The sequence below is a fragment of the Crocuta crocuta genome, unplaced genomic scaffold (assembly GCF_008692635.1).
Source record: "Crocuta crocuta isolate KB4526 unplaced genomic scaffold, BGI_CrCroc_1.0 scaffold1690, whole genome shotgun sequence".
NCBI lineage: Eukaryota > Metazoa > Chordata > Mammalia > Carnivora > Hyaenidae > Crocuta > Crocuta crocuta.
The window spans coordinates 41,586-53,376 of NW_027531947.1; the positions used below are offsets into that span (position 1 = coordinate 41,586).

Sequence of the window (11,791 nt, forward strand, 5' to 3'; positions counted from 1 at the left end):
GCTGAATTAATGGATCAGTTCTAGCAATTTTTTGGTGGAACACTTTGGGTTTTATTCCCATTTAGCACACTGGATATATTATGCTACTCCCTTCTGGCTTGCCTTGTTTCTGTGGACAGGTATCCTGAAAACCTTATTTGTCTACTTTTATAGGTTTAAGGGCTTTTTTGTCCCTACCTTCTTTCAGAATTCTTTATCTTTGTATTTTGCAAGTTTCACTGTTACATATCTTGGTGTTTTTGCTGATTTTGAGGTGAGTTGTCTGTGCCTCTTGGACTTGAATACTTATTTCCTTCCCCAGATTAAGGAAGTTATCAGTTATAATATGTTAAAACAAACTTTCCGTCCCTTTGTTCTGGTTTTCTTTTAGGACTCCTATTATATGAATATTATTGCACTTTATGGAATTCCTGGCTTAACTACATCTGTAATTGTCATCTAATAGTTTTCAGCTTCACTATTTTATGTAATTTCATCTTCTATATCACCTATTCTTTCTTCTGTTTCTCCCTTCTCATTGTGGTTACATCCAGTTGGTATTGCATCTCAGGTAAAGCATTTTTTATTTGGTCTGAGTAGATTTTAGATCTTTTATGTCTGCAGCTGAGGCTTTGGAGCATTGTATGATCAATAGACTTTGTGCATGCAAGGGGGGCCTTTGCTGGTCCTCTGCAGGAGAGGTCCACTGCACTGGCTCACAGTCAGACCTACCCTAGCAAAGGTGCATCTGCAGGGTTCATGAGGTCAGGGTTTGGTGTAAGCAGCTCTAGCCTCCATTGGGGGTGCTGTGTTGTTCACTGAAGTCTGACCATGCTCATGAGCTGGTGGACAATTGCATCACACTGCTCTTTTATCCACAGAAAGGGGACCTCATGTCTGCTGCTGTTCAGGATGTTCTCACAGAAAAGCAAACAGCCTCTCCTCTTGTGTTCCAGGTTTTGGTCTAATCCCTGCCCTCACCCTGTCTGTGCCTAGGCTGTTGGCATGCCTGCTGCCACAGTTCTCCTGTGTTTTATCTCTGGTGCACAGCTGGGATACAAAATCTTAATCTTAAAAGACCCAGCATAATGTGGGCCTGCTCCCCTCCTCCAGAGTACAACCTCACTGAACTGTGTCTGCTGCTGTTCTGTTCCAGAAAAGCAGTTGCATGGACATTCAGGAAAATGGAAAATGGAAAGATATCTTGTGTTCATGGATTGGATGAGTTAATATTGTTGAAACGTCCATACTACCTGTATTAGTGTTCTCCAGGAAAACAACCAATAAGATGTATATCTCTTCCTATTTATCATTTATATCTATCTATATCCATAGAGATATATATCCATAGGGATAGAGATAAAGTTGATAAATTGATAAATGATAGATATTAAGGAGAATCATTATAAGAAATTGGCTTATGTGATTACGGAGGCTGACAACTTCCAAGATTTACAGTCAGCAAGTTGGAAACCTGAGTCCAACAGACCTTAGTCCTAAGAAGAGCCAATATTTTGTTTTGAGTCTGAATGCAGGGGAAAACAAGATGTCTCTGCTCAAAGAGGAGCTCTTTCATACTCAGTCTTCTTGTTCTTTTCAGATCTTCAACTGATTGGGTGAGTTCTTCACACATCTGGGGGGACAATCTTCTCTACTCAGTCTACCAATTGGAATGCTAATCTCATCCACAAACACCCTCACAGACACACCTAGAATAATAGGTTAAACCAAATACTTGAGCCCCCATGGGACAGTCAAATTAACACATAATAATACACTACCCAAAGCAAACTATAGATTTAAAGTCATCTCTATGAAAATCTAATGGCATTTAGTGCAAATATGGGGGAAAACCCTAAAATACCTATGGAATCTCAATTGAATCATGATAGCCAAAACAATTTGAAAAGTAAGAAAGTTGTAGCACTCATACAATTCTTGATTTCAAAACTTACTACAAAGCTACATTAATCAGAACATTGTAGTATTGACACAAAGACAGATATATACACTAATGAAACAGAATAGAGAGCTCAAAAATAAACTCTCCTGTACATGATCAAATGGCCTTTCATAAGGGTGTCAAGATACAATGGGGAAACCAATATTACACTGTATGTCAACCAACTATAATATAAATAAAAAACTTAAAAAATTAAAAACAATTTCTGAAAAGGAAAAAAAAGATACAATGGGGAAAGTACAATGTCTCCAACAAATGGTGTTGGTAAACAGGATGTAAAAGAATGAAGTTGAAAATTTACCTTGTGTTATACACAGAAATTTACTCGAAATGTTTTTTAAAAGTGACATGAGACCTATGAATATAAAAATCCTACCAAAAAAACGTAGGGATAAACTTCATGACATTGGTTATAGGAATGATTTCTTGGATATGACACTGAAATCATGAGCAACAAAAGAAAAATATAGACAAATGGGGCTACATCAAATGTAAAATCTGCTTATTAAAGGAAACAGAGTGAAAAAGCAACCTATGGAATTAGAGAACATATTTGTAAATCATAGATCTGATAAAGTGTAGGTATCTAGATGAGTACAAGTTACTATTATCTAGAACACTTGTGACTCAACAATAATCTCATTAAAATATAAGAAAAAGAATTGAATGCACATATCTCTAAAAAAGATATTCAAATGTCCAATAATATGAAAAGATGTTCAACATCATTAATCATCAGTAAATGCAAATCAAAGCTGCAATGAGATATCATTTCAATAGGATGGCCACTCCCCCAAACAAATAAATAAACAAAAAATAACAAGTGTTGGCAAGGCTGTGGAGAAATGGGAACTCTTGTGGACTATTGACGGGAATGTAAAATGGTGCCACTGCTGTTAAAAATAACTTAAAATTGGGAGATGCTGGAGCCCAGGCGAGCTGGCAGCTAGAGTGGGTAAGATAACTGCCTCCAACTCTGCCACCTCCGCCTTCGCCTCCTCCGCCTCGGCCTTTCTCTGCTGCACGGGGAGAGCAAGGCGGGGCCACCCTGGGGAGCCATGGAACCGGACTTGGTGATTGAGGACAAGACCATTGAGCTCATGAACACTTCAGTTGTGGAGGATCAAAATGAAGATGAGTCCCCATAGAAAAATACTCTTTGGCAGATAAGTAATGGAACATCATCTGTGATTGTCTCCAGAAAGAGGCCATCAGAAAGAAACTATCAAAAAGAAAAAGACTCGTGTATTAAATATTTTGACCAGTAGTATGAATCAGACCAAGTGACATTTGTGGAACACCTTATTTCACGAATGTGTCGTTATTAGCATGGACATATTAACTCTTATCTGAAGCCCATGTTGCAGCAAAACTTTATTACCATTTTACCGGAGCAAGGCTTAGATCACATAGCAGAAAACATCTTTCTTACCTGGATGCCAGGTCGCTGTGTGCAGCAGAGCTGGTATGTAAAGAATGGCAGTGAGTGATCTCAGAAGGAATGCTTTGGAAGAAGCTGATTGAAAGAATGGTGCGCACTGACCCTCTATGGAAGGGACTTTCAGAAAGAAGAGGGTGGGATCAGTACCTGTTTAAGAACAGACTTATCGATGGTCCTCCCAATTCATTTTATAGGTCATTATACCCAAAGATTATCCAGGATATAGAGACTATAGAATCTAACTGGTGGTGTGGACAACACAACTTGCAGAGGATTCAGTGCTGCTCTGAAAATAGAGAAGGTGTCTACTGTTTACAGTGTGATTATGAAAATGTTATCAGTGGCCTATGAGATAATTCTATTAAGATTTGGGATAAAACCAGCTTGGAATATTTGAAAGTGCTAATGGGACACACTGGCTCTGTCTTTGGTCTCCAGTATGATGAACGTATCATTGTGACTGGTTCTTCAGACTCCTCAGTGAGAGTCTGGGATGTGAACATGGGTGAAGTTCTGAACACATTAATCCACCACAGTGAGGCTGTACTGCACTTATGCTTCAGCAATGGACTCATGGTGACCTGTTCCAAGGATCTCTCCCTTGCTGTGTGGGACATGGTTTCTGCTACCGATATCACTCTACACTGTGTCCTTATTGGCCACCCTGCTGCTGTCAGTGTAGTAGACTTTGATGATAAATACACCGTATTTGCTTTTGGTGACAGAACATCAAAGACTGGAGCACGAGTACCTGTGAATTTTTCGTATTCTGAATGGGCACAAGTGAGGCATTGCTTGTCTTCAGTACAGGGATCAGCTGGTTGTTAGCAGATCATCAGATAATACCATAAGGCTATGGGATATCGAATGTGGTGCCTGTATAAGAGTCCTCGAAGGACATGAGGAATTGGTCTAATGCATCTGGCTTGATAAAAGACAATTGTCAGTGGGGCCTATGATGGGAAAATTAAAGTTTGGGACTTGCAAGCTGCTCTTGACCCTCGAGCCCCAGCAAGCACGTTGTGTTTGTGCACATTGGTGGAACATTCTGAACGTGTGTTTTGGCTATAGTTTGATGAATTTTAGGTCATCAGAAGCTCCCATGATGACAGTTTTGATTTGGGACTTCTTAAATGTGCCTCACAGTGCTCAGAATGAGACCCGTTCTCCCTCCAGAGCATACATTTACATCTCCAGATAACAGTCTGCACTTTACCCATTTCAGGGTTTCCTAGTCTTAAACTACTGGCTACATGGCTACCAAATGCCTATGGGAGTTCTTTGCAGCTGAGTTACGAAGCTGGAATTGGTTCTAGACGCTGGGTAGATGCAAAGCAGCCTAACTCTTCCAAATACCAACACCAAATCCTCAACTCCGATTGCGGCCTCTACTTTGAGAAGGATACCTTAGCTTCACCAACCTCCAGTAGAACAGATGCCCATTTCCTTCCCCCAGCAGTGAAAAAAATATCTAATGCTTCAAATGTAAATTGTTCATATAAAAGGAATGTACAGTCTATTTTACAGAAGTAAATCGACCATCAAGAAAAGACGTGGCCTCTATATTGCTTTGCACTTTGGTCTCATATTAAGAAACTACATTCTTCTTTGGTGAAATTATGGGTGCCAAGCACCTACCCAGAATGTCTAGGGCTTTTCTTTTCAGGAGTTAGTATTCTCCGTTGGACCGTCCAAGTCATTATGAATTCTGACCTGTATTAGGAAAATGTTGGACAATGGAAAAATTTCTCTTGTTTTTGTTGTAGTAATATTTTTATTGATCACACTTCATTTCTGTACCAATTTCTTTTAATTTAAACAACTATAAGGCAGGTTATATTATCTCCTAAACAGGTAATATAGCTCTTTTCTTTTATTAATTGTTCTCTGCCCCCCAAACATCTCCTGATATTTGGTAGAGTAACATTTTTAAAGTGTGCTTGCCTCCTAATTTAAAATACTGTATCCATATGTAGATATAATGTATATAACAGTTTAACCTCAATGTTGCTGGAGTCAGGACCCCTGTGCCTGAGACATTAATACAGACTGTGTTCACATTTAGCCTTCGCTGGGCTCAAGAACCTGATACCAGTGTTGATGTGGAATATGTAGAACCCTTCCTGCAGTATTCACATGGTATTTTATTTCATCATTATCATTTTGTGTGTATGTGTGGTTTTAATTGGATTCTTGTTTTATTTTATTTATTTATTTTTTTACAAATAGTTTATTGTCAAGTTGGTTTCCATATAACACCCAGTGCTCATCCCAAGTGCCCTCCTCCATACCCATCTTCACCCTCCCCCCTCCACACCCATCATCCCTCAGTTTGTTCTCAGCATATAAGAGTCTCTCATGGTTAGCCTCTCTCCCTCTCCCAAACTATTTCCCCAGTTCTTCTCCTCCAGGGTCCTCCGTTAAGTTCCTCCTAATCTTCCTATACATGCAAACATATGGTATTTGTCCTTATCTGCCTGACTTATTTCACTCAGCATAACACCTTCAAGGTCCATCCATGTTGCTGCACATGGCCAGATATCATTCTTTCTCATTGCCATGTAGTATTCCATCGTAGAGATAAACCACATCTTGATCCATTCGTCCGTTGATGGTCACTTAGGCTCTTTCCATGTTTTGGCTATTAAGAGTGCTGCTGTGAACATTGGGGTACATGTGCTCCTATGCATCAGCATTCCTGAATCTCTTGGGATATTCCTAGCAGTGTTATTGCTGGGTCATAGGGGAGTTCTAGTGTTAATTTTTTGAGGAACCTCCACACTGTTTTCCAGAGGGGCCACCCCAGTTGACGTTCCCATCAACAGTGTAGGAGGGTGCCCATTTCTCCACATCCTCGCCAGCATCTCGAGTTCTTTGATTTGCTCATTCTAGCCACTCTGACTGGGGTGAGGTGGTATCTCAGTGTGGTTTTGATTTGTATTTCCCTGATGAGGAGGGATGCTGAGCATCGTTTCATGTGTCTCCTGGCCATCTGGATGTCCGCTTTGGAGAAGGGTCTGTTCATATCTTCTGCCCATTTCTTCATTGGGTTGTTTATTTTTCGGGCGTGTAGTTTGGTGAGTTCCTTATAGATTCTGGATATTAACCCTTTATCTGATATGTCATTTGCAACTATCTTTTCCCATTCCGTTGGTTGCCTATTAGTTTTATGGATTGTTTCCTTTGCCGTGCAGAAGCTTTTAATCTTGATGAGGTCCCAATAGTTCACTTTTGCTCTTGATTCTTTAGCTTTTGGGGATGTGTCAAGTAAGAAATTGCTGCGGTAGAGGTCAAAGAGGTTGTTTCCTGCTTTCTCTTTTAGGGTTTTGATGGTCCATTTTGAGTTTATTTTTGTGTATGGTGTGAGAAAATGACATAGTTTCATTCTTCTGCATGTTGCTCTCCAGTTCGCCCAGCACCACCTATTAAAGAAGCTGTCTGTTTTCCATTGGATACTCTTTCTTGCTTTGTCAAAGATTAGTTGGCTGTATACTTTTGGGTCCACTTCTGAGTTCTCAATTCTGTTCCATTGGTCTATGNAATTGTTAATTCTTCCTGATGGTTGGACCCTGTCATTATTATATAATGCCTGATGTGGGGCTCGAACCCACGAACTGTGAGATCATGACCTGAGCCAAAGTCAGACACTTAACCGACTGAGCCACCCAGGTGCCCCGGTCACATTCTTACACCATGCACAAAAACAAAATCAAAATGGATTAAAGACATAATGTGGGACCTGAAACCACAAAAATCCTAAAAGAGAAAACAAGCTGTAGCCATGCACTGAAGAAAAAGTTCCCTGCCACTTAGACTGAGTGGTCATGCAGGGTTGCCTCTGCCAGCAAAACAGCAGCAGCAGCAGACTGCACATTGTCTTTATTTAGTTAGAAGTGTCAAAGAATATCATAGCAAGGAAAGCGAGCACAAAGCATTTTTAGACATTAGACGTACCTCTGGAGTAGCACGATATATTCAAAGTGTTAAGTGGGAAAAATCTGCAGTCTAGAATACTCTGTCCATTAAGCTTTTTTAAAAATTATTTTTATTTTTATTTTTATTTTTTTAAAAATTTAGTTTATTTTCAAGTTGGTTTTCATATAACACCAGTGGTCATCCCCACAAGTGCTCTCCTCCATGCCCATCTCCCCTCTCCCCTCCCACACCCATCAGTCCTCAGTTTGTTCTCAGCATTCAAGAGTCTATCATGGTTTGCCTCCCTCCCTCTCCCCCCACATTTCCCCCCTTCTTCTTCTCCAAAGTCCTCCGTTAAGTTCCTCCTAATCTCCTATATGTGCAAACATATGGTATCTGTCCTTCTCTGCCTGACTTATTTTGCTCAGCATAACACCCTCAAGGTCCATCCATGTTGCTACACAAGGCCAGATTTCATTCTTTTTCATTGCCATGTAGTATTCCATTGTATAGATAGAAATTTCCACTCTTAATAGATGTTTCTGGCAGCAGTTCACTCAACACAGTACATGTATCCCTGCCTTGGTACATTTGCTCATTTCATAATTTCTGCCAAAAAAAAAAAGTTGCCATTTCTTCATTCTAACAAAATTCTGTCAATATTTTGAAGCAAATTTCACGCTTTCCTTGACTATTCCAGACCAGATTACTTCTTTATTCCTTATAGTCTTTCTTCACTCATTTTTCCATAGCATTTGTCCTTATCTCCCATTTGGCACTTGTCATAGATACCCTAAGTTGTTATTTATGTATATATCTGTTTTATATTCTGTTATTTTAACTAGATTGAAAGTCACCTAAGGATCAAAAATATGTCATGTACTTTGTTTGACTTACTCTGCACCTAGCACAAGCTTGAGAATAGATTCTAAATAAATGTTTATTGATAATATTTATTCACTTATTTACTAATCAAGTATTTACTAAATATCAATATATATTGTTTTAAGTTCTTTTCTTATTTTTTTTAAATGTTTTATTTATTTCTAGGAGAGAGAGAGACAGCGTGAGCAGGGGAGGGTCAGAGAGAGAGGGAGTCACAGACTCTGAAATAAGCTCCAAGCTCTGAGCTGGCAGTCAGCACAGAGCCCGACGCGGGGCTCGAACCCACAAACCGCGAGATCATGACCTAAGTGAAAGTCGGACTCTTAACCGACTAAGCCACCCAGGCGCCCCTATTGTTTTAAGTTCTGAGGAAAGAAATATATAAAGATAAATTGAAAGTTGTCTTATCCCTACCCCAGGGTCTCATAGTCTGGAGGGGAGAAATATTTGTAAGTGAAATATTACAGTAATGCAATTAGTGCTATATGTATGAGGTCCTCTGGTATGGTACAGAAGAAGAGTTTATCTCTGGCTAAGGCGATTTGCTAAAGTTTCATCTGGTTGTCACATTAAGTTTAGTTTTAAAACTAGTTCATCAGGTACATGAGTTTTCCAGTATGGAGAAACAGCAAACATGAAAGTGTTGGGAAAAATTATTTTACACTCTTCGATTTCAAATAGTTGAAAATAGATGGAGATCAGGGTGTGTAGACTGAGATAGGGAGATGAACCTAGAAATGTAAGTAAGGGCCATATTATCAAGGGCTTCATAGTCTGGACAAAGGAAGTATGATTTTTATTTTTTATTTAAACACTAAAATTTACCCATTCCATATGGAAATTGGAAAGCCCACTGTGATACTATAAAAATAATTTCACTGGGGTAGTAATGTGAATACCAAGTCAAAAAAGGTTGAAGATTGGACAATGAGAGAGAAGTAGCAGTGAGTTTAAACTATTATTTCTACACAATGACTATAGACAAAGTAAGTGAAAGGACTTACTTTCCATGTGAAAAGACTTCTGGGAAAAGTGATGGAGTAAGAGAACCTTAGACTCCCCTCATTTCAGATACACCTAGATAACACTTACATCAGTGTAAGTAACCTAGAAAATAGTCCTAAGACTGGCAGAAAAAACTCCACAACTAAAGTTAGAGGAGAGGCCACAATGAAGAGGTTAGGAAAGGTGGAGACACCATTGGGAATTAGACAGACTCACAAGAATGTCCATGAAGGGGAGGGATATTGCAGGCATGGAGAGGAAAAGAAACAGAGCCTCACACTAGGGAGCCCCCAAGGTGAAGATGAATCCCTATAACATTTGACTTTGAAAACCAAGGAGGCCAAATTTCACGAGTTCTTACAATGAGCAGGACTTAAAACCTGAAGGAAAAAACAAACAAACAAACAATGGACTTGACTAGGGAGAGCCAGTGGGCACAAGGAAACTGAGTCCCTACACTTTAAGAGATAGCACGATAAACAGTCGAAGGAGATACAACAGAGAAGTAGCAGTTTGAAAGGCACCTGGAGCATATAGGAGGGCCTGTTATTTACTAATCTCAGAGAGTGTCCTGGAGGGACATAAATCGTTGGGGAAATTCCCCAGGAACAAAGGAACTGACAGGCATCCTTTTCCTCCCCCATTTCCCAGGGTAAACACACAACTACCTATGGGACTCCTTACTTGAGTTGCTAGCAGCAGTGCTCTCCCTTCCTCTCCTCAGTTTTGTGCTTCTGCCAGTCCGTCCTTCGGGACAGTGCACATCAGTCTGCACACTGCAGAGTCCCTCCCACAGAGAAACAGTGGCACTCAAAGTTCGATAGTACTGCCACACTGCCCCCTCCCACACTGCTGTGCTTTGGCAGATCCACCTTATCCAACATGCTCTTGGCCAGAACACATAAAATTTGGTACCACAGGACTGACAATGTGTAAACAGCTACCACTCCAAAGTGATTCCTACCCTAGAGGAGGGGAGAGATAACCACACACACAAGTCATACAGAGGCCCCAGGAGTGGGCTAGTGGCAGAAAACTAGTCTGACTGCAGGCCCCATACACCAAAGAAACCTTGCTAGAGGACAGTACAGGAAGTGTGTTCTGCAGTTTGGTGCTAGTGAAACTGTGGCAAATGCTTGGTCTCACACAACTCAGGCTCAAGGAGTCCCCAGACTGGCACGTTAACATAATAGGAACCAAATACTTCCCATTATAAGCAAAAGATTCATTGCAGATGACTGGCATGAAGGAAAACACATCTCAGCCACAACAGCTAGATGCATGCATCACATATAGGAGACACTATTGAAGCACCAGGTTCTGGTAAACATAGGACACTGCTTGCTAGGACACTGCAGGACCTTTTCTTCACAAGACCATTATTTTCAAAGGCACCTGCAGCTGCCTTTCTTAACAAAGAATCAGAGACAGGAAGTTAGACAAAATGAGGAGACAAAGGAATATGGCCCAAATGAAAGAACAGGATGAAATTAAAGCAAGAAACTGAGGTGAAATGTACATAATTAATATGCCAGTTGGAGAATATAAATTAATGATAGAAAACTTATGAAGGAAATTGAAGAAGACACAAAGAAATGGAAAAACATTCCATGCTCATGGATTGGAAGAATAAATATAATTAAAATGTCATTACTATCCAAAGCAATCTAAACATTCAATGCAATCTCAATCAAAATTGCTCCAGAATACTTCTCCAAACTAGAACGAACTATCCTAAAATTTGTATGGAACCACAAAAGACCCCAAATAGCCAAAGTAATATTGAAGAAGAAAACCCAAATGGGAGGCATCACCATCCCAGAATTTAGCCTCTACCAGAAAGCTGTCATCATCATGAGAGTATGGTATTGGCACAAAACCAGACACATAGACTAAGAAATAAAATAGAGAACTCAGAATTGGACCCAAAAATGTACAGCCAACTAATCTTTGACAAAGCAGGAAAGAGTATCCAATGGAAAAAAGACAGCCTCGTTAACAGATAATGCCGGGAGATCTGGATAGCAACATGCAGGAGAATGAAACTAGATCAATTTCTCACACCATACANCTGAGAGTGGCTAAAATGAGGAAGGCAGAGGACTCTAGATGCTGGCAAGGATGTGGTGAAACGGGCACGCCCCTACACTGTTGGTGGGAATGTAAACTGGGGCAGCCCCTCTGGAAAACAGTGTGGAGGTTCCTCAAAAAAGTAACACTAGAACTCCCCTATGACCCAGCAATAGCACTGCTAGGAATTTACCCAAGGGATATAGGAGTGCTGATGTATAGGAGCACATGGACCCCAATGTTCATAGCAGCACTCTTTTAACAATAGCCAAAACATGGAAAGAGCCTAAGTGACCATCAACGGACAATGCATCAAGAAGATGTGGTTTATCTATACGATGGAATACTACACGGCAATGAGAAAGAATGAAATCTGGCCATGTGTAGCAGCATGGATGGACCTTGAGGGTGTTATTCTGAGTGAAATAAGTCACGCAGAGAAGGACAGCTACCATATGTTTGCACGTATAGGAGGATCAGGAAGAACTTAACGGAGCACCATGGGGGAGACGAAGGGGAAAAATAGTGCGGGA

The 11,791-nt window shown here is 40.3% G+C and overlaps 1 pseudogene; it reads left to right on the forward strand.

Annotated features, from left to right (window-relative positions):
* The first annotated feature begins 3,000 nt into the window (after nt 1-3,000).
* Nucleotides 3,001-4,584, forward strand: LOC144240668 (F-box/WD repeat-containing protein 11-like; annotated as a pseudogene).
* Nucleotides 4,585-11,791: the final 7,207 nt, after the last annotated feature.